Raw genomic sequence first — 25289 nt, 5'->3', positions numbered from 1 at the left:
GTCACATTTCTGGTTTTGGAATTGCTGGCAGCTAGGTGAACAGAAACTATATGTTCAATTTAATATTCTTATCTAAGCCAGTCTTTATTTTCCTAAGAAGAAAATGAAATGATTATCTATTGTTTATAGTATCTTTTAGATCATGGACAAACACAAGAACAGCATATTATAAAACCAAGATAGAAATTTTAGCAATATATTTGAGCTTGTAATAATCTCTTCTTGATTTGTAGATAAAAGTCAAAAAGGACTCTTGTATTGTCTTATTAAGCAAGAAAAATGTAAATGCTACATAAATATAGTGCCAACACTTTTATATTGCTGTTTTCCATTATTATTATTAATTTTTTTGGAAGGGTAGGAAAGGGATAAAGAAAACCTTACGAAATGCTAACCATCTAAATTTCACCAGTTGTTCTGACAGTTCACTCATTTATTGTGTGTGAACTTAAGACTGAAGCAAAAATAAGTCAGTAATAATCTTTATGCTTTCCATTTTGTAAGAATCCCTACCAAAGTAAATAAATAAATATGCCAACCTTCTTCATAAAACAGCTCAGTGAAATGTTTCATCTTTACAATGGAATGCAGATGTAGGTTCCCCATCAAAAGGCAAATCCTCAATTTTCAAATATTGAATAGCTCAGTACTTCAAAAAGAATTGCTGCTGATGAAATTATGGCATTGATAAGAGTCTAATTCAAAAATCTTAACTTGGATAAATAGGATTTTCATTTGATGAAGAATTGGATAAATGGGCATTCACTTTAAACCCTTGCCTCTCAATATTTTGTTCTGAAGTAGTTAAACAAGTTTTGATAGCTACCTTGGACTCAGTAATACTGCTTTTCTTTGTTAAATGAACTATTTCAGATGTATTATTGCCACTTAAATATGACCTTGTCCTTCCAGATACTGTTCCTGTGAATAATTGTGCAAGCAGGCATTATTGATATTTTTCTAAATTGTTTATCTTCTTTGTACATTAAGCCTAGCCTTTTTTTTCCTCCTCATTCCTTTGTGTCCTTTCCCTTTCTTCTCTCTGAAACTGTTATCTTTGGGGCATGAAAAAATGTGCTTTAGTAAGTCTAAACTGGCTAACTACACTAACAGAAAATGGCCCCATCAAATATCAGCGTGTTCAACGATAGAAACTCCAGTGAAAACCATAACTCAGGGCAATTCTGTGGCAATTTATTTTCTGTAAAACTAAAGTTTTATTTTGCAACATTGGTGATTAAGACACTATCAGTTGCATTGGACCATAATGTTCCATTAGAAATATTTCTAACAGTATTGGTCAAAGACTAACCATAAGCTGAGCTCACTCTCTATATCTCTAACCTAGCTTATATTCTTAGTGGGTTGGAGCTCATTCTTGTTATGTGTGTTTTGTTATTTTTCTGTTTTATCAATATTAATTCCTGCTACTGTTGGGTTGCTTTCCCATTATAAGAATGATGTGTTGCTTTGTTATTGCCTAACAAAACAATTACTTGTAAAAAACTCAAAATTTTCTTGAAATTTTATCTATTCTCAGGAATGCCAAGAAAACGAACTCAATTTGTCAACAGAGAAGTTTAGAAAAAGTATATCCCATGTATTTTATGAAATATTAGACAGCCATAAAATGGAGATGAAGACTACACACTCTGAAAGGAAAGATGTAAAATAATAATATTTCTGTCTATGGTTTTAAAATGTTCCACTTTCAAACTGATTTTTAAGTGATTTCATAACAAAAAATTATAATCCAAATTCATCACTTCATTAGATTGCTATACATATGTTGCAAGAAATAGCTCTAAACAATGTTTTTTCTAACACTTGTTATTTCACATTTTATTTTAAAAATAACTGCTTCAATCACAGACAGGCTCACCACAACCTATAGATTTTATTCTATGATTCGAAAGCTGAACATTCTTCTCATTCTGCCTAATTTAACCCTTTGTCCAGTTCAATGTTTTCTCCTTCCCTGCATTTCTCCCCCTCTACACACTGCCCCATTTACCTCACTAGACTCCATTTACCTCATGGCTGAAAACTCTAACTGCCTTTCACATGACCATCCGGTGAGGTGCCTACCTATCCCTTTCCAGACAGTTTAAGCCACCTATTTCCTCTTCCTTGCTCTTCAGCTTTCCCTCTGACCTAAGACACAGCTGACATAGGAATAAATAACAAACAACACCATTTAACAGTTGCCCTCTCCTGCCTTTTGAACAAGAGACCCATGGTTACATTTTGCAACTAGATTCCCAAATTGTTCAGCTGGCCCTGCTTATCTTTAAGCATCTTCCTCACCTCTTTGTCTGGGCACACCAAACCTTGCCTGGGTACATCCCACTCCTCTTGTCCTAAAGTATCTACTTACCCCAGCCCAGCCCGTCTCTTCCCTCTCCCCTTGACAGGTCCTACTGTGTCTGCTGTGTATGTTTACAGAGTGCCAGTGATCTTTTCTCTCTTCTCCTTAGGACTTAGTACTTAGCTCTCTCAACAATCTCATTGGACTCTATCTTTGCAGTATATTGATTTCCCTCTCTTATTTAACTGTGAGTGAGTGCACGTCAAAGTCAAATGTCAGTCCTACCTACTCTGTATTAAGCAGAATGATGCCTAATAAATTAACATACCACCAACGAAATGCATGGTTTGGTTTATAAGAAAAGAAGAACAATTTGGACATATGGTATATGAGTCTTTTCACTAGAAATACTGAAGAAGGCTAAGGATGGGTCCCGAAGCTTAAGAGAGTTATCAAACTACTAAAATCTCTGACTTGCCAAGGTTGCAAAGATATCAGGGATGGAAGAAATCAAGATTTAAAGTTAGCAATTGTTACTGAACACCTGCCTTGTGTATATCTTCCAGTGAAGCAAGTTCTTTCAAATTTGGCACAAAACTACTGAAATTCTAGACCTGTTAACTCTTTAGGGAGGGCAGTGTTGTACATTTGGGGATGTTTGGGGGCATCCATGACATTTACCCTCTAGGGTGTCAGTAGCACACCCTCCCTCTCAGTTTAGACCATCAGAAATGTCTCCTGACATTATGTATTTTGAGAGTTGCTGATGTGGAATGCTATTATTTTGGTGAGAGCATTTTCCCCCCATCTCAGGTAGAATAATAGAGAGCATGGTCTCAGAGGAAGGATGAAGCAGGATGAAAAATTAGAAACACCTGCTGGTTCCCTTGCTTCTTGTTTCCAAAAGCATACATCTCAGAATGAAGAAAGAAATTGTTAGAGAGGAAATAAAGCAGAAAAAAGCAAGGGACAGACAATATCCAGGGACTGGCTAAAATCATAGGCAGGCGAAAGAAACAAGAATAATGAAAGAATAATCTGTAGTGAAAAAGAAATGCCTGTGGGCTAAAGGGAGGGGAGAGATGGGGCAGAGAGTGTCAGGAGGTCTCTGGGTTCCAATGCAGAGAAAATGCTGTGTACTGGCAGTGCCCTGGAGAACCAGCAAGATCAAGGACACAATGGGTCCAATTTGGCTTAGGCAGGTAGGACTAGGAAATAAATAACTCAAAAAGAGGCATCAGAGAGTCTCAGATTTTTAAGGTTGTAGAATATGGACATTTCAGCTTCTCCTTCCATACCTGAAAATCAGATGACTAAATATCTTCATTGTTTTAAGTCAGCTTTTTAGCCACTGCCACTAAAAGATCAGCCAGGACAACTGTAAAGGAAGAGGGTTTTTATAGGGGCTCACGGTTTTAGAGGTCTTACTCCATAGAAGGCTGGCTCCATTTCTTGGTCTCTAGGTGAGGATTAACATCATGGCAGAAGAGCATGGCAGAGGGAAATTGCTCACATGGTGATCAGAAAGCAGAGAGAGAGGTAGCCACTTGCCAGATACAAATATATACTCCATAGGCAAGCCCCCAATGAACCACTTCCTCCAGCCACACCCCAACTAACTCTAGTTACCACCCACTTAATCCCATCAGGGATTAATTCATTGATTAGACTAAGGGTATGACCCAATCACTTCTCCTCCAAACCTTGCATTGTCTCATTCATGAGCTTTTGGGGGGCACCAAAGGTAAACCATAACATTTGTATTCTCACCTTGAATCACTCTGACTTTTCATAAAATGTTAGAAAGCAGCTCACCTCAGTATTGTATAGGAAACATAAGAAAGCCCACAATTAAATTTAACATCCAGCAGTTAAACAGAGTTTCCAGTGAGAAAGTAAGTAACATTTAAAAATGCATGTATGAACTGAAAGGATGACTATGAGTTGGCTGACTAAGGTTTTATTATCCCTTAGCTCACTTATGTGCTAACTTCCCAGATATGTTTTATTGAGTCCATTTTAAAGAGAATCACACGGAGTCTCAGTGAGTAGAAATGGTTTGTTCGAGGTCACCAACTTTCATCGAAATAGCAAATGATTATTGTGTTCCTACTGTTAAAACAAATTAATGAAGAGCAGGCTTGAAGAATCACTGAGCAGCCAAACCAGTTAGGCCTCACAAATGACCTTAACTTTGCTTGAATTGCAAACATAAGCAAAACTTACTCTGAGCTATTTCTTCTAAATACAAATCTTTAAGATATACAGAACTTAAGCAACCAAAGAGTCAACTAGCTCATATAACTAGGGACTTTCCAACAGGATACACCAAATCAACTAACTGTATAATTATAAAAAATCAATATTTTCTTTACCTCTGGGTTGAACTATAAAAGTCTATCTCTTATGTTCCCTTAGTAGAGCCCTGAAACCACTACTGATTTATGGCTTCCTGATTCATGAATTGCTGTTTTCTCAAACAAATTCTTAAAAAAATTCAGTGTGCCTCAGTTTATATTTGTAACTCTGTGATATGACAGATGCTTTGCAGATGGGAATACAGAGATGAGTCAACCCAGAAAACAGCCCTGCCCTCATGGAACAATTAAATAAGCACACAGTTGATTGTAGATGACAACTCTCACAAGTGCTATAAACAAGTGCATAGCGCCAGCGTGTGCCAGAATGGTCCATAATGGGAGAATAGAATCAAGTGGGAAAAGACAAAGCAGGTTTTTCTCTATGAAGGGATCAATCGGAGTTTCAGAGGATACTGATCCCCAAATATTGGGTGCATCACAATCGCCTGGAGTAATAAGCCCGATTCCCAGAGTTTCTCATGGATAGATCAGGGGTAGGGTCCAAGAAATTGCATTAATAATAATTTCCTGTACAATCAGTTGTTGCTGATACTGCTGTTCTGGGAATCACACTTTGAGAATATCTGAATGTACCAAGCAAAGGAAATATTGTAGGCAACAGCCTTGTCAGAGAGGAAGTAAGGATATTTGTGTTATCACCAAGCCATATGGGAAAGTACTCCCTTTACCTCCTCCGCTTTTTTTTTGTTGTTGTTGTTAACAGGTGTGGAATCAACAGGTAAAAGTTCAATGAATTGCCTTGGCCACTTCTCAGAAACAGCAGCGTAGGGACTCACATCCAGGGCTTGGTGCTTCCAGCCAGGCAAGCTCTTTCTCCATAGTGGGTCAGGCCACTCTGCCAACCCCCACCCTGGGATGTACAGATATACAGACAGCTCTCATGGTTGTGATCCTTTGAAAGGGACACAGCAGTCCTGTTACCGAGAAAAAAAAAAGTGAGCTGTTCTGGTTGTTGTATCTTGCCTTTGGTTGAGAGAATGAGAGACTATTTTAAGCAATGCTGCAGGCCATTCTTCCTCTTCTTGGAGATAGAGGACTTAATCTTACTGAAAACACATTCCTTCTCTCAAGAGTGCCCTTGAACTAATACAGCAGAAACTCTGACTCCAGTGGGGCTTTCAGATGTGCCTTTGAAGAGGGTGAATTTACTAATCAATACAAATTATAATTTTTCAACAGGCAACATGGCAAGCACGGCACCGTGTCTGCCAGATTATTATTCAGATCCTGAGCTCTCAGGACTGGAAGGACGGGAGAGAAAGTGCAGAGAGAGATGCTATGCAAATACATCCAACAAAGAAACAGTGTTTTAGGGGGACTAGACATAGGGGTATTTATATGACTGGGAATGAAATGGACATCTCAAGAGCTACCTAGACTTCAAGAGTTTTAGAGAAAACTATTAAATATCATGCTTTAGGGTACAGACTAATAACTTCTCATAGTCAGGGAAAAAAAATTCGCTTTGTGTTCTTTTCTACTGCCTAAACACACTTACACTGCCACAGTTTGTATACATAGAAAGACACACAAATATCTGTTTTATGAATGTACACACATAATATAGAAAGACACACAAGTATCAACTATATGGACACATGTACACAGTGAATAAGAGAAAAACACTGAGATGGATGCTTTTGGTATTGTAATAAGAATTGTGCTACCCAGAGAGTATATAGTTCTTGCATTCAGTTACAGTATAACTCTGGAGGAAACAATTACATATTCTAGAATTCGGTTTTCCCATCTGCAAAATGAGGTGGTTGGATATGATATTTAAAGACTTTTCTGGACAGACATTTCCTTTATACAGACACTAAAAAATTGCATAGGGATGTATTTTCATCTTTGAAAAGTTTTCCCCCTGCATAATAAGATTGAAAACTCTTTTCTACATATTTTTAAAAACCCAGGCCATTTTAATTAACATGAAAATCTCACAGTATCCTTTACATTTATTTAAAATTTAAAAATAATTTAAGTGTGACTAAAATGAACCAAATATAATTTTAGAAGAACATTCTATTTTAAAATATGCATTCTATTTCCAATTACATAATATCACTAACAATGTGGAGCATGGTATTTGCTGAAGATTTGGGAGCTCAAATACTATCTAGGTTGTTTTCAACGTCATCGTCTTAGTTGTTTCCAAACAAAAACTATTGCTAGCTCTTTTCTCCTTACAACATCTATAGTAGAATATATATATATATATTTTTTTTTTTTTCTTTATGTTACCTCTTTAATGGCTTGATAGAGATAAAGTTAATATTTACAGACTCTTTGCTATGTGCCCAGTCCTGCATTCTGTTGATTCAATAGGTACATCATCTTACATAATCCTTACTACTTCCCTAAGAGGGAGGTAAAACAATTATTCTCATTTTATAGATAAGGAAACAAGAGCTCAGAGATACTAAGAACCTTCCCTTAGGGAATATCTAATATTTAGAAAGCTTTGATTTAATTCTAGTTTTTTTTTATAGGAATCCTGTGCCAATATTTCTCCAGGATACAATTGTGGTTTTGGGTATTTGAGCCAGTTGATACTATAAAAACTTTTTATAGGTTTAATATAATTTAATTCATAAAATAAGGGCTGGAAAGTATGAACTCATGATTTTAAGGTAAAGAGAGGTTAAGTAACAACTGAAATAATACACCTAGTTTTAAACCAAACAAGAAGATGAACAAAGGTTGTCTCAACGATGACCAAGTCTCTTGACTCAGGATAGCCATAGTGTCTCCAATCATAATAAATTCTGGGTAATTTTTAAAGTAACATACAGTTTTGTTATTATTTGCAGTATGATGTTTTAAGGGACATTTTAGGAAATAAACAAAGAAAAATGTTCATTATACTTGAACTGACTAGGAAATAGTTTTAATAAGCACACCTATGATATTCAATATATACCTATACAAATAAAAAGGATTGTAATAAATTCAAGTTTATGTTTTATTTAACCATTCTTTTACAAAGTGAGTTTTAATGAATGCATAGTTTTTTCTCTCAAATGGATTTATAAGAATGTATTCATTTCCATTTAATTAGCTATACATCATTTGTTTTCAATTTTCCCTATGATAATAGTGATGAATTGAACTCTGAGATACAAATAAACTGTATAGTAATTGGGAAGAAGAGAGGCATGTATTTATAAAGCCAAATAAAGGATAAAGTGTTGGAAATTCAAAAACTTTAAGCGTTATCTGAGAAAGGTACCAATTGATTATGATAAATAAGAATTGGGGGTGGTAGGGACTTTTCCAGATGCTATAGATTGACTTAATATAATATGAAAATGTTATAAAACAACACACAGACGAGACAGACTGTCATGATAATGGCACCATAGGAGGGAATTGAAAATCCACCAGACAAGTCCACTTTTCAGAAACATGTCAGTACTCTTCATAGGAATCCAACAAAGAACTGGGCACCAAAATATGTTGCTCCACATATTCAAAATATGAAGCCTCCCACCCTGCTTTCTCCCTACTTTAATTAGGTTGATTGCTGCTGTGACTAGAAGATCTGACCACAACTGTAAAGGAGGAAAAGTTTATTTGAGGGCTCATGGTTTCCGAGGTCTTAGTCCACAGAAGGCCAGCTCTATTCCTCTGGTCTCCATGTGAGGCAGAACATCATGGCAGAAGAGTGTGGCAGAGAGAAACAGCTCACATTGTGATCAGAGGGCAGAGAGAGAAGTATCCACTTGCCAGTTAACAAATTTTTAACCCAAAGCCATGTTTCCAGTGCCCACCTCCTCCAGCCACACCCTACCACTTCAATTACTACTCAGTTAACCCCTATCAGGGGATTAAGATTGGATTAAGACTATCACAAAACAATATTCTCTTCTGCACCTTCCTGCATTGTACCACACGTGAGCTTTTGGGGGACATCACCTTCTCCTTCTCTTTCTTCTTCCAATTCTTTCCTCAACCACAGAAACATTCTTTTGTGCATGATCTCAGTGGTATTTTAGTAATAAAAGAGGCCAATATATATTTGAAGTATTAAGATATCAGGTTGTTTCCTCTTTCTCTTATTTCCCCTTTTATTTCCACCAATTCAAACAGCTGCTTTGTGTTCCACTGACTCCCAGGAGTACATAGCAACAAGAAGAAATAGACTGTGTGCATTTCTGACTGTTGTTTTCTAAAAATCCAAGATCTTAGAAGAATATTAAAACCCTGCTGCAGAGGTACAGGGGGAGAAAAGGGTGGTTCTTGCTCTTTGAAAAGGGGAGTGTGTGAAGAAGTTGGGGGAGGAGAATACGGCTGTGGGGAGGTACTGGAACAGCTAAGATCGTAGGGAGATAACAGGATGGTTGTGGAGTGCATCAGACTTGTGGCAGAAGAGATTGTCCTTAGCAAATATCCTGCATTCGGCAGTTCACCAGCTGTCCACAGACCTGAAAGGACCATGGATATGGGGGAAAGGCAAGTCTCATGGTTATAGATAGAAAGACAACAAAATCTGCCTGGAGACCAGCAATATCTTGGCTTGACTCAGGCCCCATAACCATGTCACAATCGTAAGAGGCAGCCCTAAGAATGTGGAAGGACTTCCTACTATTCCAGCATAATGGAAACTCAAAATTGGCTTGTTCATTAAATAATCATGGAAATCTGGTAGTGTCTGTTCCATATTTACAAAAATAAAAATACAAATGTGATATTGCTTACTGAACTTGGGGATTAAGATTCATACTGCTAGGTGTATTCATAGAAAAATCACCAGCTTCAGATTATGTTTGTCTTTATACTTACATCTAGGCAAGTGTTATGATTGGACTCAGGATTTTAAGAGGAAATATTCTTTGGTAATAGACATTTTTGTTTATTTTGTTTGATATTTTTATATTCTTGACCTTGTTGATAATCTAGTATGATCTGCTCCATGGATCAAAAAAAATAATTTTTAGACAAAAGGCGAATAAATTGGTTAGTTTATGATCAGCATGGTACTGTTGTGGCACATGGATTCCCATCCAGGTAGGACCAGGATGTAAAACCCTTGTGTGATTTTTCTATTCATATTCCCAAACACCTAAGATCCACATCCTGGGAGGTTTGTCTAAACCTTCTTCATAGTTTCATAGTCTTTACTGTCTCGACATTAACCTACTCTGAGTATTCACTACACCAATTTTATGAGTATGCTACAATTACACAGTTCATTTTACTATATATATCTGTACATGCACATAACATAATTTCATGAATCTCATTCCTCATTACCTCCTCTTTCCCTCCTCCATTCCTTTCCTTGATCATCTTATTCTACTCTGATCTCCCCGCTATTATTATTATTATTTTAGTTTGTGTCTTACAATTGTATATGTACATGTGTGTATACACATATACACACACATATATATGTATATATTTTATATATGTAGTATCTTCATGCATGGACATAGCGTAATTTGCTACATTTTTGTATGTAGTACTTCCTCATGTCCTCCACTACTCCCTGTCTCTCAACTCCCTTCCTCTACTCTCTTGGTCTCCCTTCTAATTTCATGAACACCTTTTAAAAACTTCATTTTTTCCTCTCTTTCTAGTTTCCATATATGAGAGGAAACATTCAATTTTTTTACTTTAAATCTTGCTTATTCACTTAAGCATGGATTCTCCAGTTCTATCCATCATGAGCAAATGATAGGATTTCTTTCTACTTTATGGATGAGTAAAATGTCATTGTGCATATATGCCACAGTTTATCTTTCATCTGTTGATGGGCATCTGGATTGATTCCATAAATTGGTTATTTTGAACTGCGGTGCTAGAAATATTGGTGTGAAAGTATTACTATAATACACTGGTTGTAGTTCTTTTGGAATAAGACCAAGAAATTACCACCATTTTTAAGTCAGGGGAATTAACTTTCATAGAATACAGTCGTACATATGCAACAGTGATTTGAGGAGTGTCCAACAGGAAGGATGAACGTCACTTCCATAGATTTAGTTTCTCAAGCTTTTTTCATTAAAGGAACAGGGTAGAATAAGAACAGGAGGAAGGTCAATTTTTACTGGGGCTTCAGAAGAGTTGATTTGGCAAATTCAACCACTATGGCTCTTGCCCTGGTTGATGAGACTGGTCCATGTTGACCTAGCCAGTTCATCATAGTAAGTTCCCCCATAATATGGTAAGGAAAAGAGATTTTTGGTCAATGCATTTCTAGTCACATGAGCTAATTTAAGCCCCAATTTGTATCTGCTTTCTCTGAAAAGTTTTTAGTGCCATAATGCCTATCAGCATGCACAAAGTCAGAATGACTACTCTAAGGCTTCATCAACTAATGTTTGAAAGCATTTTTAATTTGCTTGGTTGCATGGTTCAGAGTGCAGTCCAATATCATTTGTCACTCATAGGTGCTTTTTCAAAATTTCCCTGTGAAGTAGCAGAGCAATTATTCCTTAGAGAAAAGAGGCCATACAAGACATTTGAAAGTCTGGTTATTTTTAATGATGTTGAGTGGATATTTCTTGATGAAACTAAAAAAATATATATATATCACTTTTCTTCTCTTCCCATGAGCTAGGAAAGGAAAAAAAAAAAGGCACATTTGCTTTTCTAGCCATCTTCCATTCAATCACATTAGGGTTTATAACAAAGAAAAAAAAAGACCCTAAAAACTAAAAATTATTCTGTTAACCATAAAAATGGCAGATTTTAAGAAATGTGTTTTTATTATAACGACTCTAGCTTTGGGGAAAAAGAAATATGCTATTTTGAGTAGACATGTCAAAAACCAGTCTGATGTATACGCTTGGGCAAAGGACTTAGGATGATACTTGGCACATCAGAAGGTGTGAGGTGATAATGCCAGGTGAGAAAGGTCATACCATAATAAGTTGTCAGTTATCAGAAAGGCCACTTGGGATGGTCTATACTTGCCTTCATTGTGATTCAAATCCATCATCTCTGACAACACATCTTATGAAGCTTATCCTTAATAATCCCACATCCAAAGATTCTTGTTTCCTTTAATTTGTTATAGAATTGGGACATTTATTTTATATTTACATATTTTTTTAATTATAAGCCAGATTCTTCTTATAAAATGGTATATATGTGTTTTTCCTATTGGTTATATACTTTCTCAAAGTTCTATTTTTTTATTGATTCTTTTAAGTTATATATAACATTAGGATTCATTCTGACATAATCGTAAAAGCATGGAATATAATTTGCTCTAATTCATTCCCCAGTAATTCCCCTTCCCCTCCCTTAATCCTTCCCCAGTTCCTTTCCTTTTATTCTTCTGATCTTTCTGCTGATTTACTTAGTTTTTTTTTCTTTTTAATTAGTGCCTTGTGGATATACATAATGGTGAAATTCACTTTAGTATATTCACATATTTACATGGGAAAGTTAGGTTAGATTAATTCCTTTGTTCTTCCCTTTATCTCATCCCTCATTCCTCCTTTTCAACCCCCTTCCTTTACTCTGATGATCTTCTATTTTGATGGAACCTTATATCCCTTTTCTTTTTTCTTTTTTCCTCTTTATTTTTGGACTAGTTTCCTAATATCAGAGAAAACATTCATTCTTTGGCCTTCCGAGTCTTGCTTATTTCACCTGGTGTGATAGTCTCCAGTTCCATCCATTTGCCAGCAATGGCTGAGTAATACTCCATTGTGTGTATATACCACATTTTCATTTTCCATTCTTCTGCTGACAGGAACCTCAGTTGATTCCATAGCTTGGCTATGATGCATAATGCTGCTATAAACATTGATGTGGCTATCTTAGTGTGCTTATTTTAAACCTTTTGTATATATACCAAAGAGTGAGAGAGCTAGGTCATGTGATGGTTCCATTCTTAGTGTTTGGAGAAATGTCCATACTCTCAAAGGTCTATTTTGGCTTTGAACAGGGAAGTTGTTAAAGTGGAGGTGCCATTGTGAAGAAAAAATGAGAACAGTATAATGGCCACAGGATCATTCCTCTGCAATCCATTTTTTGCTCTGGACTTGTGGGCTGCGTGTGGGGGAGGGATTGATGGGAAAATGAAAACATGGGGTGGTTCTTTTACCCTCAGCAAGCTAAAGCAGATCATACTGGGGAAATAATGGAATGAAGATGGAGTTGTATTTGCTCCAGGCTTTTGAACAAAATCCAAACCCCTCAATCATGCATGAGTGGGCTTCTGCCTATACTGCTGACCTTGTCTACAATTTCTCCTTTACTTTGTTTTAATGACAGTATTGATTTTTTTCTCTGTATCTTGAAACTTCAGGGCTACAGATACTTGCCTGTAAATCATTCCTTTCCCCACCCACACACCTTGACTTCCATGGTTCAAGTTTCAGCACACATATCCCAAAAGAAGCCTTCCTGAGAAATTCGTTTCTATACTTTTGCCTTGTTACAAAGTATCCTGTCTTACTCAGTTCACCATGTCTGCCTCTCATAAATTACTTCTTGCTGTTTATTTAAGTTGTTCCTTGTTTGTTCTCCACTAGAATGATACTGAGTAAGGCGAGATACCTGTTGTTGTTGTTGTTGTTGTTTTTAACAGAGCTGTAATGTTGATATCTAGAGTGAAAACTGGAATATAATAGGAATCCAATAAATATTTCTTGGAACAAATGATGAATAAATAAATGAAAGGATATGGATAGAAGTGCTGTATATATCAGAGTAGAAGAGAATATTCAGATTTTTAAGCAGAAATATGACTAAAAGAAGAACTTTTGCTTAGTGTGTCTAACATGCCTTTTGGGGAACAAGGGCAGCATTGGTAGGTGGTTAAGTGATATATAGGTCCAACAGAGAAGTGACCAAGAAATTTCAGCTCCTAGGATTTTATAGAGGTTTAGAGTTGAAGAAAAGCAAAAATGGTTAGACCAGTATGTTCTCAATGAGTACCAGATGCTCAATAATTGGTCTCTACATAAGCCCAATATCTGCATGTATTGTGCTAGGAAGAACAAAATCATCCTGAAATAAACGTGAAGTTTGAGGTTTATTTTGGAATTTGGGCTCAATTCAGAGACGACAGCCATGGAATTCCACTGATATTGATACTTTCTCTTAGCTACATACTATGTTCCAGGGACTTTGTTAAGTCATTTAGAGCCACTGTCCTGTTTGTCCCCACAACACTTCCATGTATAGAGATTTTTGCACACTTGAGCAAGGGTTAACTGAGGTATACAGAGATTATTTATGTCAGCTGTGCAAGGTATCACAGGAAATTGTAGTATACCTTGAATTCAAAACCAGGGCTGCCTCCTTCCAAGCCCACACTCAGAACTACTTACTGTTTCTCAGGAGGACACTGCTGACATTTTGGCAAGCAATTATTTGTCTAGCAGGAGTGTCTCTCACATGACATCTCTGGCTGTCTGCACTCAATGCTCTGGACACCTCCATTAATTCTGCTCTATTTCTCTTGAGAGCCATTGTGTTGTTAAGTCTAATAGGACCCATGGAAAACTGGTTGCACTATCAGTCCTAATGTATATCATTTTTTTTCCCCATCACCACCACTAGAATGTCCCCATAAATAAATAAGAAATTTGAGATAATTAATAATAACACCTTCTTTTGGTTCATTCAATGCATGTACTTTCATGTTAGATTCCATCATATGTTCAGGAACTTTTCAACATAAGCTCGTGTGTATATACATATGTGTGTATATGTGCATGTGTGTGTGAGAGAGAGCCTAACATGGAAAATCATATGCAAGGTCATAGAAATATCAGGATAAAAAATATTTAGTGCATGACATAGAAATGCAAGTTTGATTTTGACTACTCTGACCTGTAGAGGTCTATTAAGTAGACCCCAATATTAGTATCAGTTCTCTTATAATGTAGCTTCTCAAGTTTTAGAGATAAATCTTTCAAAAATTATGCTTTTCTAATGATAAGCCTACATCAAAATATGCAATGGTGTCCAAGTAATTAAATCCTTCCTTCTGTCCCTAGGTCCCCATCAATCTAGACTTCATCTAAAGTACTAGCTTTATCCTTCTCACCAAGTGGCATTAATTCTTATCAAACTAGTCTCTTTATTATTCTCTGATACATTTTACCTTCTCACCTTTTTTTCATTTACTTTTTAAAAATAGTTTTTCAGCTGAGAACATCCTTTTTAATACTCAGCTTATCCAAAAAGTATCAGTTCTTCAGTAGGCAAATATGCCCTCCTTTATGGGCACAAAGCCAATTCTCTTTCCCTTCTAAAGGACCAAAGGCCATTTTATCCCTATCAGAAATTCTCCCATATGGTTGATCATTAGACTTATACATGCATATTTCTGAATGGGTTATTCCTATGTCTGTAAGTCCAGAGGCTCTGATTTCAATTGGTCTGGAGTAGGGCCCATAAATCTGTATTATTAGGAAAAAAAATGGCCAGGTGATTACTAATGATCTACCAGGTTCAGAAATCACTCAACTGGCACATCTAATTATTTAGCTTTAATGGCCTCATTTTCATCTTATCATCATTATCATCATCATCATTTGGTAATTTCATATATCTCCAAAAATTTCCTTAATGGGTGGATCCAGGTCTAATCCATCAAGGTCTCAATAAACAGAAGTGTTATGAGTATGCTTGATTTACAAGATATGATTCTATTTGATCTTGATTTTTATGATAAAAATACATATATTAGAGCATATTTTATTTTATTAATGAACAAAGTTCCATTTTATTTCTCTGTGAATGATTCTAGATCGGCATATAAAATTGTACAGCTAGCATAACACTCAAAAAAAGTAAGAAGAGCTACTAAGTAAACTAACTTTTGGTAACTTTTAAAAGAGCTTTGTTCTTGTATCCTGCTGGTCTCACAAAATATTTTAACAGGTACAAATATTGTGGGTTCCTTCTTGAGAAACTCATTTGAAATCCCAGTTGGAGATGGTGTATTCTTCATAGCTTTGATACAGGTGAAAATCCACGTGTGCAAATTGTGTTCATGAGAAAGGAACCAAAGTGAAAATGAGTGCTAGTCTCCCAAAGGTTGGATATTTTTAGCCAAATAATAAATACACTGATTGTAACCATGGGAGTTGTTTCCACCCCCCCCCCAAAAAGGTCTTAAATTATCACATAAGATAGAAAAAAAATGAAAAAGGGGTAAGAAAATTAAAAAGTGGAAAAGAAATGGGGATGAAAATATCAAGAATTCCTCAGGAAGTGGTATATTGGAAGGAAGTACTAGGAGAAAAATAAAAGAAAGACATCATTAAGGATGTTGATGGGCAGTGTCCTTTCACATGAGGACTAGATCTTAAAACAAGTATAGTTTATTCCAGCTGGGAGTAGTAGTTAAGCAAACTAACAGACACAGTGTTGCATTTTCATAGAACCCTGTGAGTAAAGTGTTTTCCACTAAATTTTACTAGCTACATCATATATATCCTTCTGATCATGATTGTTGATATTATTCTGGACATGGATCCCAAGAAGTCCTGAATCTGACTTTGTCTGACATCCCATCCACTTCCCATGAAAAGGTAGGCACACAAAAATCAAAGATAAAGGGATTCTTCATAGGAATGTGAAAAAAGGTGATTAGAATATAACCTTATCATCAGGAGATCTTGAACTTGAAACCCTAAAGTAACTCTTTTTATTTTTTTTAAAGAGAGAGAGAAAGAGAATTTTTCAATATTTATTTATTTATTTATTTAGTTAGTTAGTTAGTTTTCTGCGGACACAACATCTTTGTTTGTATGTGGTGCTGAGGATCGAACCCTAGCCACATGCATGCCAGGCGAGCGCGCTACCGCTTGAGCCACATCCCCAGCCCCTAAAGTAATTCTTAATAAAGGATATTACATGTTGGTCCAAGGAAAGGGATGAGAAGGGAGAGGGAGTGAGTCTGAGGACAATTACTAGCAATGCAGATGCAGTCATTTGAACGTCAAATATGCCATCATGGTGACACCAAGCCACCGAGGCTTAATTATTTCTTCAAAAACTATATCAGCAATGGGTTTTGATAATCACCAAAGGAATCTCAAGTGAAGATTGATGTGTGAGCTGAAGTGGGTTGCTGAGCACCTGCCAAAGGAGACAAGGAAAGAGCCACTTTCTGCCAAGACTGCTTCCTGTGCTTCAGTCACATCGTATGACTGCTTTGGCTCCTGTCCTAATATTCAAGTGAGCTTAATTCCCAGCAATACCACATGTAAGGTGTGCAGATGCAAACTTGGAATGCTAATATAGAAAATTCAATACAGATCTTAGCAGAGTTTATGGAAAACGCAAAGCTCGTGTACAGAGCAGACGGTGGCTAAATGTCAATGCAGACTTGTGAGCGGATATGGATTGTGTACAGAGATTCGGGGCAACCTCAATTCTCTAGAATGTGATGAAAAACTTAGAATAAGACAAAGACCCGTGTTGAGTTGCTTCACTTTACCACACAGAGGAGACCCCAAATCCCTCACTAAAAAACAATTCATTTATAACCGAGTCACATTTCAATCAAATGATTATTAGATTCTCAAGCCACAACAGGTCAAAGCAAACTGGAAGTTAAGTGGAAATTGGATCTTTTATATGTTACTTGCCACTAAATTTTATTATCTACTATATATATTGTAACTAATAAAATTATATATATATATATATATATATATATATATATATATATATATATATATATCTCCTACTGATCATGTTTGTTGATATTCATGACCTGGGCCCCAAAAAGTCCAGAAGAAGACACAAAAATTAAAGATAACAAATAATTACATCAATATTCAAAAAGTTTGGTCCAATAATTCAAAATATAAGCAACCTGTATATATTTGCTGAGAATACTAAAAAATCTTTGAATCCTCTCTGTTTTGTCCATGGATATTACAAAAATAAAAAATCTATCATATTTTACAACTGGATCACACACAGAAACACATATAGATAGAAAATGAGGGTAAATATATATCCAAATATAAATATCCAGCCTGAAATTAAAATTACAATATTAGGGAATAAATCTAAATATCTACAAAAAGAATTTTTGGAAAGATGAATAGTATCTAAAACATTGTTTTCTAAGAAAGTTTTCTCTAAGAAAGTTTTCAGTATAATGGCTTCCCAAAAGCACTATAAATTTCTCCTATCATCTTCTCTTCTCTGGGACACATACAGCACCTCCCTCACTGTTCTCCTCTAATATAGCTTTAAATCATATTGTGATATTTTGAGCAGTTATGATGCATTGAGTACAATAGCATATCACATAAATTTCTACTACATTTAAGAAGCTGTACATAGGAATCAATATAGTTCACAATTTACACATGAAGAAATCCCTTCGTTTCTTCACTGAGAACTCATTTCACATCATTTTAATAGTGGAAAGAGTAGGTGACTTGTAGTAAAGTCCGATTTGAGTTTACGTTCTATTCACTCTTTTGATAATCTTAATGAATTGCTTGTAAAATGGAACTTAAAAATAATAACAACTCATAACCTGATAATAAAAGAAAAAGTATTTTGTATCATAAAATGAACAATATGAAGCTGTTATATGTTTTAACAAATATTCAGCTTCAGAAAGAATCTTAGATGAGAGAGTATGATCAAGAAAGACGAGAGAAGAAGGAACAAAGAAAAGATGGAACGAGGTGGAATGAGGGAAGAAAAGCAAATAAAGTTAATAAGAAGAAAAGGAAAGAGACTAAGCTATTTCCTCACTTGAATGTGTATAATCATATTTTCCTGAATTATTTCTATGTGCCATCTCTTGCAGGAAGGCATTTGCTCACGGATCCTGACCTTTGCTACTCTTTTGCTCATAGAGTTTCCAGACAATACTCAATGTTCAGGAAAACTAAAAGAAACTGGAGTGAAGAGGAAAGGAAGATAGGAAAACTACAATTGCTGAGTGTCAAGAGCATTGTGTGTGTTTGTGTGTGTGTGTGTGTGTTGGGCAATTGAGGTGGATTTAAACACAGGGAGGCTCCTCGTCCACTGGAAGAGCAGCATTGCAAAAAGAGGTAAGTCAAAGAGATTTTTTAAGGAAGAAATGAGCTTTAAAATTAGATTAGTTAAATGTGCTTTGGGAAGCACAGGTAAATATAAGCATTTTACTGTTTACTGCAGGATTATGATTTAATCTTATGCCATGTTCAATGTGAGAATGTGAATATAAGTCAGAGTGACAAGAGGAAGATGGCAGAACAGGAGTCTGAGACGATGAAAAGAGGAATAAATGATGGCAGCTTCATACTGCCCAATTTCAAGCAGATGGCAAAGCTATGGTAATCAAAAGATTATGGCACAAACATAAAGATAGATATGTAGCCAATGTGTAGAATAAAGAGTCAAGAATAAATCCAGAGTGCCTATTTAGCTTAATGATCTTTAATATGGGTACTCTGACTCCAGAGTGAGGAAAGGATTATCTCTTCAACAGAGGGTTTTAGAAATACTGTATGTCCACATGGGACAGAATGGATTTTATTATATCCTATAATATGTAGCAGAATTAACTCAAAACTGATAATAGATTTGAAGATAAATCCTGAGTCCATAAAACTTTTAGAAGAAAACAAAAGGGAAAGAGCTTCATAACATTGAACTTGACAAATGACATTTTAGGTACAATACCAGAAGCACAGCCAAAATATAAAGCTAAGATAGCAAAATGAAACTACATCAATCTAAAAAGTTTCTGCACAGCAATGTAAATATCAAGAGGGAAAAGACAACCTGCAGGATGGTAGAGAATATTTGCAATCATGCATCTATAAGTGGGTAATATCCAAAATCTATTAATAACTCAAATAATTCAATAGTTAGGAGTCAAATAACCCAATGAAAAAAATTGGCAAAGAATTTTAATAGACATTTCTCAAAAGGAGAAGTACAAATTGTAACAAGTATACAAAAAATGTTCAACATCACTAATCATATAGGAATCATACAAATCACAAGTAAAAGCTTACCTCATTTGTGTTAGAATGACCCTGATAAACAACAGGAGAAAATAACAGAACATACCAAGTATTGGCAAGAATACAGAAAAACTGGAATCTTTCGACACTTTGTTAAAAATGTAAATTCATAAAGCAACTATGGAAAATAGTCCAGAATTTCTTTAGAAAACTAAAATAGAATCACAGAGTGATTCAGTAATCATATTTCTGAGTATTTTTCAAAATATTTAAAATCAGAATCTAAAGAGATATTTGCACCCCCATATTAATTGCAACATTATCACAACATCTAGGAGAAGGAAGCAAACCAATTGTTCATTACTGCATGAATGGATAAAAACAATATGGTATATGCTTGCAGTGGAACAGTATTCCTCTTTGAAAAGGAAGAAAATCTTGTCATATGCTACAAAATAATTGAATCTTGAGGACATTATGCTAACAGAAATAATACAGTCACAAAAGGACATTCCATATGAATCCACTTAGATAAGGTATCTGAAGTTATCAAACCCACAAGATTTTCTAATCACAGAAAGTAGAATGATTGTTCTGAGGAACTAGGGATAAGGGTAAAATGAGAAGACTTTTAATAGACTGAGTTTCAGTCATGCAATATGAAAAAGTTGTAGGGATCTGCTGTAGTAAACAATACTGTACTGTACACATCAACAACCCACACACATTTGTTGAATACAACTTCAGAAGAGCAATTATTAAAATATCTACTTGTAAACAAAGTTTAATATGTGCACAGTAAAAAAATTTTGTGAATATAAGATAGTAAAACATTGTATTTTTTCAGTATCAGTGGTCTGGATACACATACAAATCTACAAGTGTGCATATGTACACATACATACAAAACACATATTTTTAGTCTTTTGATTATTTTGCTATTTTTTTCTGGATATGTTGCAATCTTTCTTATTAAATTTGAGATCTAGAATAAACATAATAGTTGATAGTGTATGCTGAGTGCAGAGCAATTTCTGGCTATATATTTCTCTTAACTATCCATAAGTCAGTGGTATATGTTCATGTTAAGCTTTTGCTATAGTTCCGGCACACAGTATTCCACCAAATTGAACTGCATTCCCAATGCCTTTACAAAACAGAATTTTTAAATATTGATACTGATCATTAGTTTTATAAATATCAGGCTAGAAATTTTCCTCCATTTCTCTATTTCAAGCAATTTGGGTCATCTTGCTATTAACTACCTTCATATTTACAAATGACCTTCATCTTTATTTGATTAAAATAAACCCCGACAAACATTAGTCTTCCTTTCTCAGTGGAATGAAATGTTTTCACAACATTAAGTAAATCTACCAAGTTAGAAAGCTGAGGGCATTTTAATTTCTATGACTGACAGAGCCTGTTAAAATTGGTTGTAATTGGTACTTTTCAAAAATTACATTAAAATTTGCAAGTAATCACTAGCTCTACAAGATAACACACATTCTATATAAATTCAGAAATTTAAATAGATCTGTTCTATTTGACTTTAGGGGCACTTTGGATATTAGGGATATTTTGGGTTGTCAATGAAAGTTGCTTAACATAGATGTAGCATCAGATTCTAAACAGCTGAAGAAAATGCATTATAATAATCTAAACATGGAGTTTAATTCTGTTTTTCATATAAATTAAAATACTTGTGTAAGCCTTCTTTCTTTTTTTCTTCCTCACTATGCAACCTGTTTCAATGTCAGCAGCCTATGATCACAGAGGCCAGATAATGGCTCAAACTCAGTTTGCTCTGGCATGGGACTCCGTGAAAGACCCAGGAGGACAGACCTACTATAAATCCAAACCTGCTCCCAGTGCAACCTTGAAATATGCATGAACTTTTCCAGGAATGAAACCAACATATAAATCAAAGAAAGTCTATATTCTGTTCTGTTCAGACCTTTCCAAGATTTGGTCATTATTTCCAAAAAATATACACCAGATGTAATTCATTCAGGATTTTTAATCCACTGAGACTATGGAATTGAATTTGCAATTGTTTTAATTATCACAACTCTATTTGTAGGTGGAGGTATCTGCATGGTATATTATGTTTTATACTGTGGAAGAGTTGAACCATTTACATATCAATTACAAATTTTAAAAATTGCTTTACTTTTATTAGAGTTAGATGCCTATTTATTTCTAATTATAAATAGTATATATATATATATATATATATATATGAGGTAGATGACACTAATTACACATTTCATTAAAAGATAGCAAAGAAAGGGTTTTATAAAACACTTGCTATATAAAGCAGGTATTAGATCTCAAGGCCCTAGAGCCCTACTGAGCCACTGTTCCACAACTATCCTGAGAGGTGGAATTTACTCAGATTTATCTGGTGTCCTAATCAAGGAACTTACCAATTCAACATTGCTCCTGACTCTGCTGTAAGTTATTGCATATATTGAATTCAATGGATCTGGACTATATTTCTGAGAATATTTCCCTAACTCAAATCACAGTTTTATAATTGCATTCTTTCTTTATATCTCAAAAACCTTTCCCTGTGGGTCCTGCTTTGTTTCATCTATTTTTATATTCACCTTTCTCCACATCAGATGGTTAGTAATATGGAGAAAGAATTTCTTAAATTATGTGATCTATGTACCAAGGAATTATTTCTGAATTCTTCTGAATTCTGTATTCTTGGGATGGTTGTACATAAGATCATGTTTAACTACAACAGACTGTTAGCAGCTCTTGTAGATAAATGAGCATCATTAATCATTTTACAATATCCATTTATAGTCATGAGGGTTCAAATTTGAAAGATATATGTTAGGGTCATTCTTTATCTTGAGAAATCTAGTTATATACGTAAAGAAATTATTTTGTAGAGGAATCAGAAGACTTTTTGCAATAAGGAGTTTGACTAGATATTTGATGTCTAACTGGAGACAGCTTCAGAATTTCCATCTCTCCCTCTTTCCTTCTTGCTCCATCACTGAACAAATCAGTAAGAAAATCTATAAGTTGTCCTGTTTGGTACCAGCCAGAACTTCCTATCATTTATACTGGATGTGAGTGTCCGCCTAACATGAATGTCCATTTGGAACCTCAACATGTGAACATATTTGGAAATAAGGCCTTTGAAGATGTAATTACTTAAATTAAAATGAGGCCATGCTACATTAAGGTGCTCCTTTCATCCGATATGATTGGGGTCTTTATCAGAGGAAAAGGTGCACAGGAACAGGGAAGAAGGTCCTATGATGGCAGAGGCAGCAGTAGCAGAAAGGCAGCTTCTACCCAAGCAAAGACAAGGATCAAAGGAACTAGGAGAGAGGAACAGAGAAGTGCTTCTCTCAGGCCTTTACAAGGAACCAACTCCACAGGCACTATGATTTCCCTCTTCTGAACCCTAGAATAATGACAGAAGAAGTTTCTGTGTTTTAAAGCCATGCAATTTGTGCTAACTTTTAAGAACTCTAAAGATATTAGTGTGCCATAAAACCCTGGATGGTTCCTGGGAACCCTCACCTTAACCCTATATGCAATACAATTCAAGCCAGAGGGGGGCTTGATTGTTCTTTCAAGCCAGTTTTGGACTGGCTTAAGATATTGTGTAATTACCCCAAGAAAAATCTCATTATATGAATAATAGATTTCTTCCTGCTGTCTCAGTGTGTGTGTGTGTGTGGCACATCATCCTTAGTACCTGAACCACTTTTTGGTTGTATACTTTTTGTATCTTATAAGTAAGATGTGTCATTGTATGACTCCCTGGGTTTTAGAAAACTAGGTACCATTTTGGGATGTCTATTTTCCACCTATACATGGGAGAATTGAAACATTATTAGGGTCCTGACTGTTATAACTCCCAATTCCCAGATCCACAATCACTATCTCCATTAGATCATTGCACTACTCCCAATTAACTGAAAGGATTCTCATTTTGCTTGTCAACTGAGTATCTTAGAAAGCTATTCCTAGTAGCTGGTATATATCTAAACATCTATGAAAATTGTGCATATCACTAGAAGTTTTTTACTCACCTTTTGGCTATTTTTTTTCTTCTGATTTAGTTTATATTCCCCAAAATCCAGTAAGTGGATTTTATATTTCCTACTGTTTTCTTCTTAATGTGGATGACCTAATATCTCACTTGGACCCTCTGACTTATACTATTATTATTATTTTCTTCCAAGTTACTATGTAGAAATGTGCATTTTTTTTTAGTATAGATAATCCCTCCCTTCTGTCATAGTTCAGTAATTCCTTATCTCATCTTGGCTTCCTTAAACACATTTTCTCCATTTTGTGGGACAAAGCACTGGAGGATGCACAGAAAGAGTCAGAATGACTTTATTTAACTCTTCAGGCAGTGCCTTTTGTTTTTATTCATTACAGGTGGTTTATATTTTATTTAAAAATGATACTGTTATGAGAGTATCACACCAACACATGAAAAAGTGCATTATGTAAAAAATACAAGTTTAAAGGAAAACATACATGAAGGTAAAAAGCCACACTGGGAGCTGAGCTGATTCTGTTCATCAACTGTGTTCTTCAGAGCTGAGCTACAGGTCTGGCCTTCAGCTCCTGCAATCTGCTTTTGCATTTAAAGGTAATGACAGGAGTTTCTCTATATGATGTCCTCTATGCCTTCTTTCCCACTAGGACTCTTGGGTTCTCCTTTCCATTTCTCCTGCTCAACAGCCTTAAGTCTGTCAATAAACCTTTCAGAGCCATAATTGATTCTATAACAGGAGAAAGGTAGACTATAAAATACTCTAAGACCCTTTACAGCTTTTTGAATGTCTTTGATTTAATTGCTGTTATATTGGGATCATTGAGAGATTGCATGTAATAAAAATACCTTCTGCTCAAAGCTGATTTTCATTGTGGAGTATGAAATAGTATGTTCAGCTACAAACAAAACGATAAAGAAGTGTGAATATGTTTTTGTCACTTATTCCGGGCTAAAAGGAATTCCCTCTTGAGGCAGCTCCATTCAAGCTGCTACTTATTATGTATGCAGTTAACAATGTGTATTTAAGACAGAACAATATTGTCATCCTCTGTTATGCATGCAGAATTTAGCAAATATCTTCAGTCTTTAAAGTTTGTATTAAGGAATCCTAACCCTACATAACTTTCTCTTTTCATTGGTGGAAGAATACAATAAAATCTGAGATTTTGAACTTTTAAAAAATGGGAAGACATAACAATATCCTCAACAATATTTATTCAAAATTTGTAGTTGTCTCTGAGAGAATTCTATGTCTAGGTGACCTTACGCTGCCTGGGCTTTACAGGTCTGCTTTTTTGGATGAGGAAAAAAAAAAAGTCTGGAGAGTGTGTATACCACCAAATTTAATTAAAAAAAAAAAACCTAAGCCATAATTCTTACATCTTTCTTATTTCCCCTTCTTTCAGTTGCCCCTTATGTTCTTTATAAATCAGAACAATGTATTTGTAGACAGTCTGCTCTCTTTTTTGTTTTCTTCATTCAATTGGAAACCAAGCATAACCAGAGTGATCCTGTCATTTTACAAATATGATCATTTTTTGTATTTAGATTCATTTAATGTTTCGATTTTTATCATGAAGATAGCAGGTATCCTTTCTAATACGACATTTCATAGAAAATAAGCTTCAGAAGAAGACAGTTTAGAAAATATTGAG

General features: G+C 35.3%; 1 protein-coding gene and 1 non-coding gene across 8 annotated transcripts in view; both read right to left on the bottom strand.

Moving 5' to 3' along the window:
* Positions 1–25289, bottom strand: part of Lrrc4c (leucine rich repeat containing 4C) — a 1114683-nt gene that overhangs the window by 411116 nt on the left and 678278 nt on the right. The gene's annotated exons all lie outside the window — the stretch shown is intronic.
* LOC120890171 (small nucleolar RNA SNORA42/SNORA80 family) lies at positions 21327–21458 on the bottom strand. The gene has a single exon (XR_005734418.2). It is a non-coding gene; the product is annotated as a small nucleolar RNA SNORA42/SNORA80 family (small nucleolar RNA).

This window comes from Ictidomys tridecemlineatus, chromosome 4 (assembly GCF_052094955.1).
Source record: "Ictidomys tridecemlineatus isolate mIctTri1 chromosome 4, mIctTri1.hap1, whole genome shotgun sequence".
In the NCBI taxonomy this organism is placed as follows: Eukaryota; Metazoa; Chordata; class Mammalia; order Rodentia; family Sciuridae; genus Ictidomys; species Ictidomys tridecemlineatus.
The sequence above is the reverse complement of the archived record's forward strand: the minus strand, read 5'-3'. Positions and strand labels throughout refer to the sequence as shown.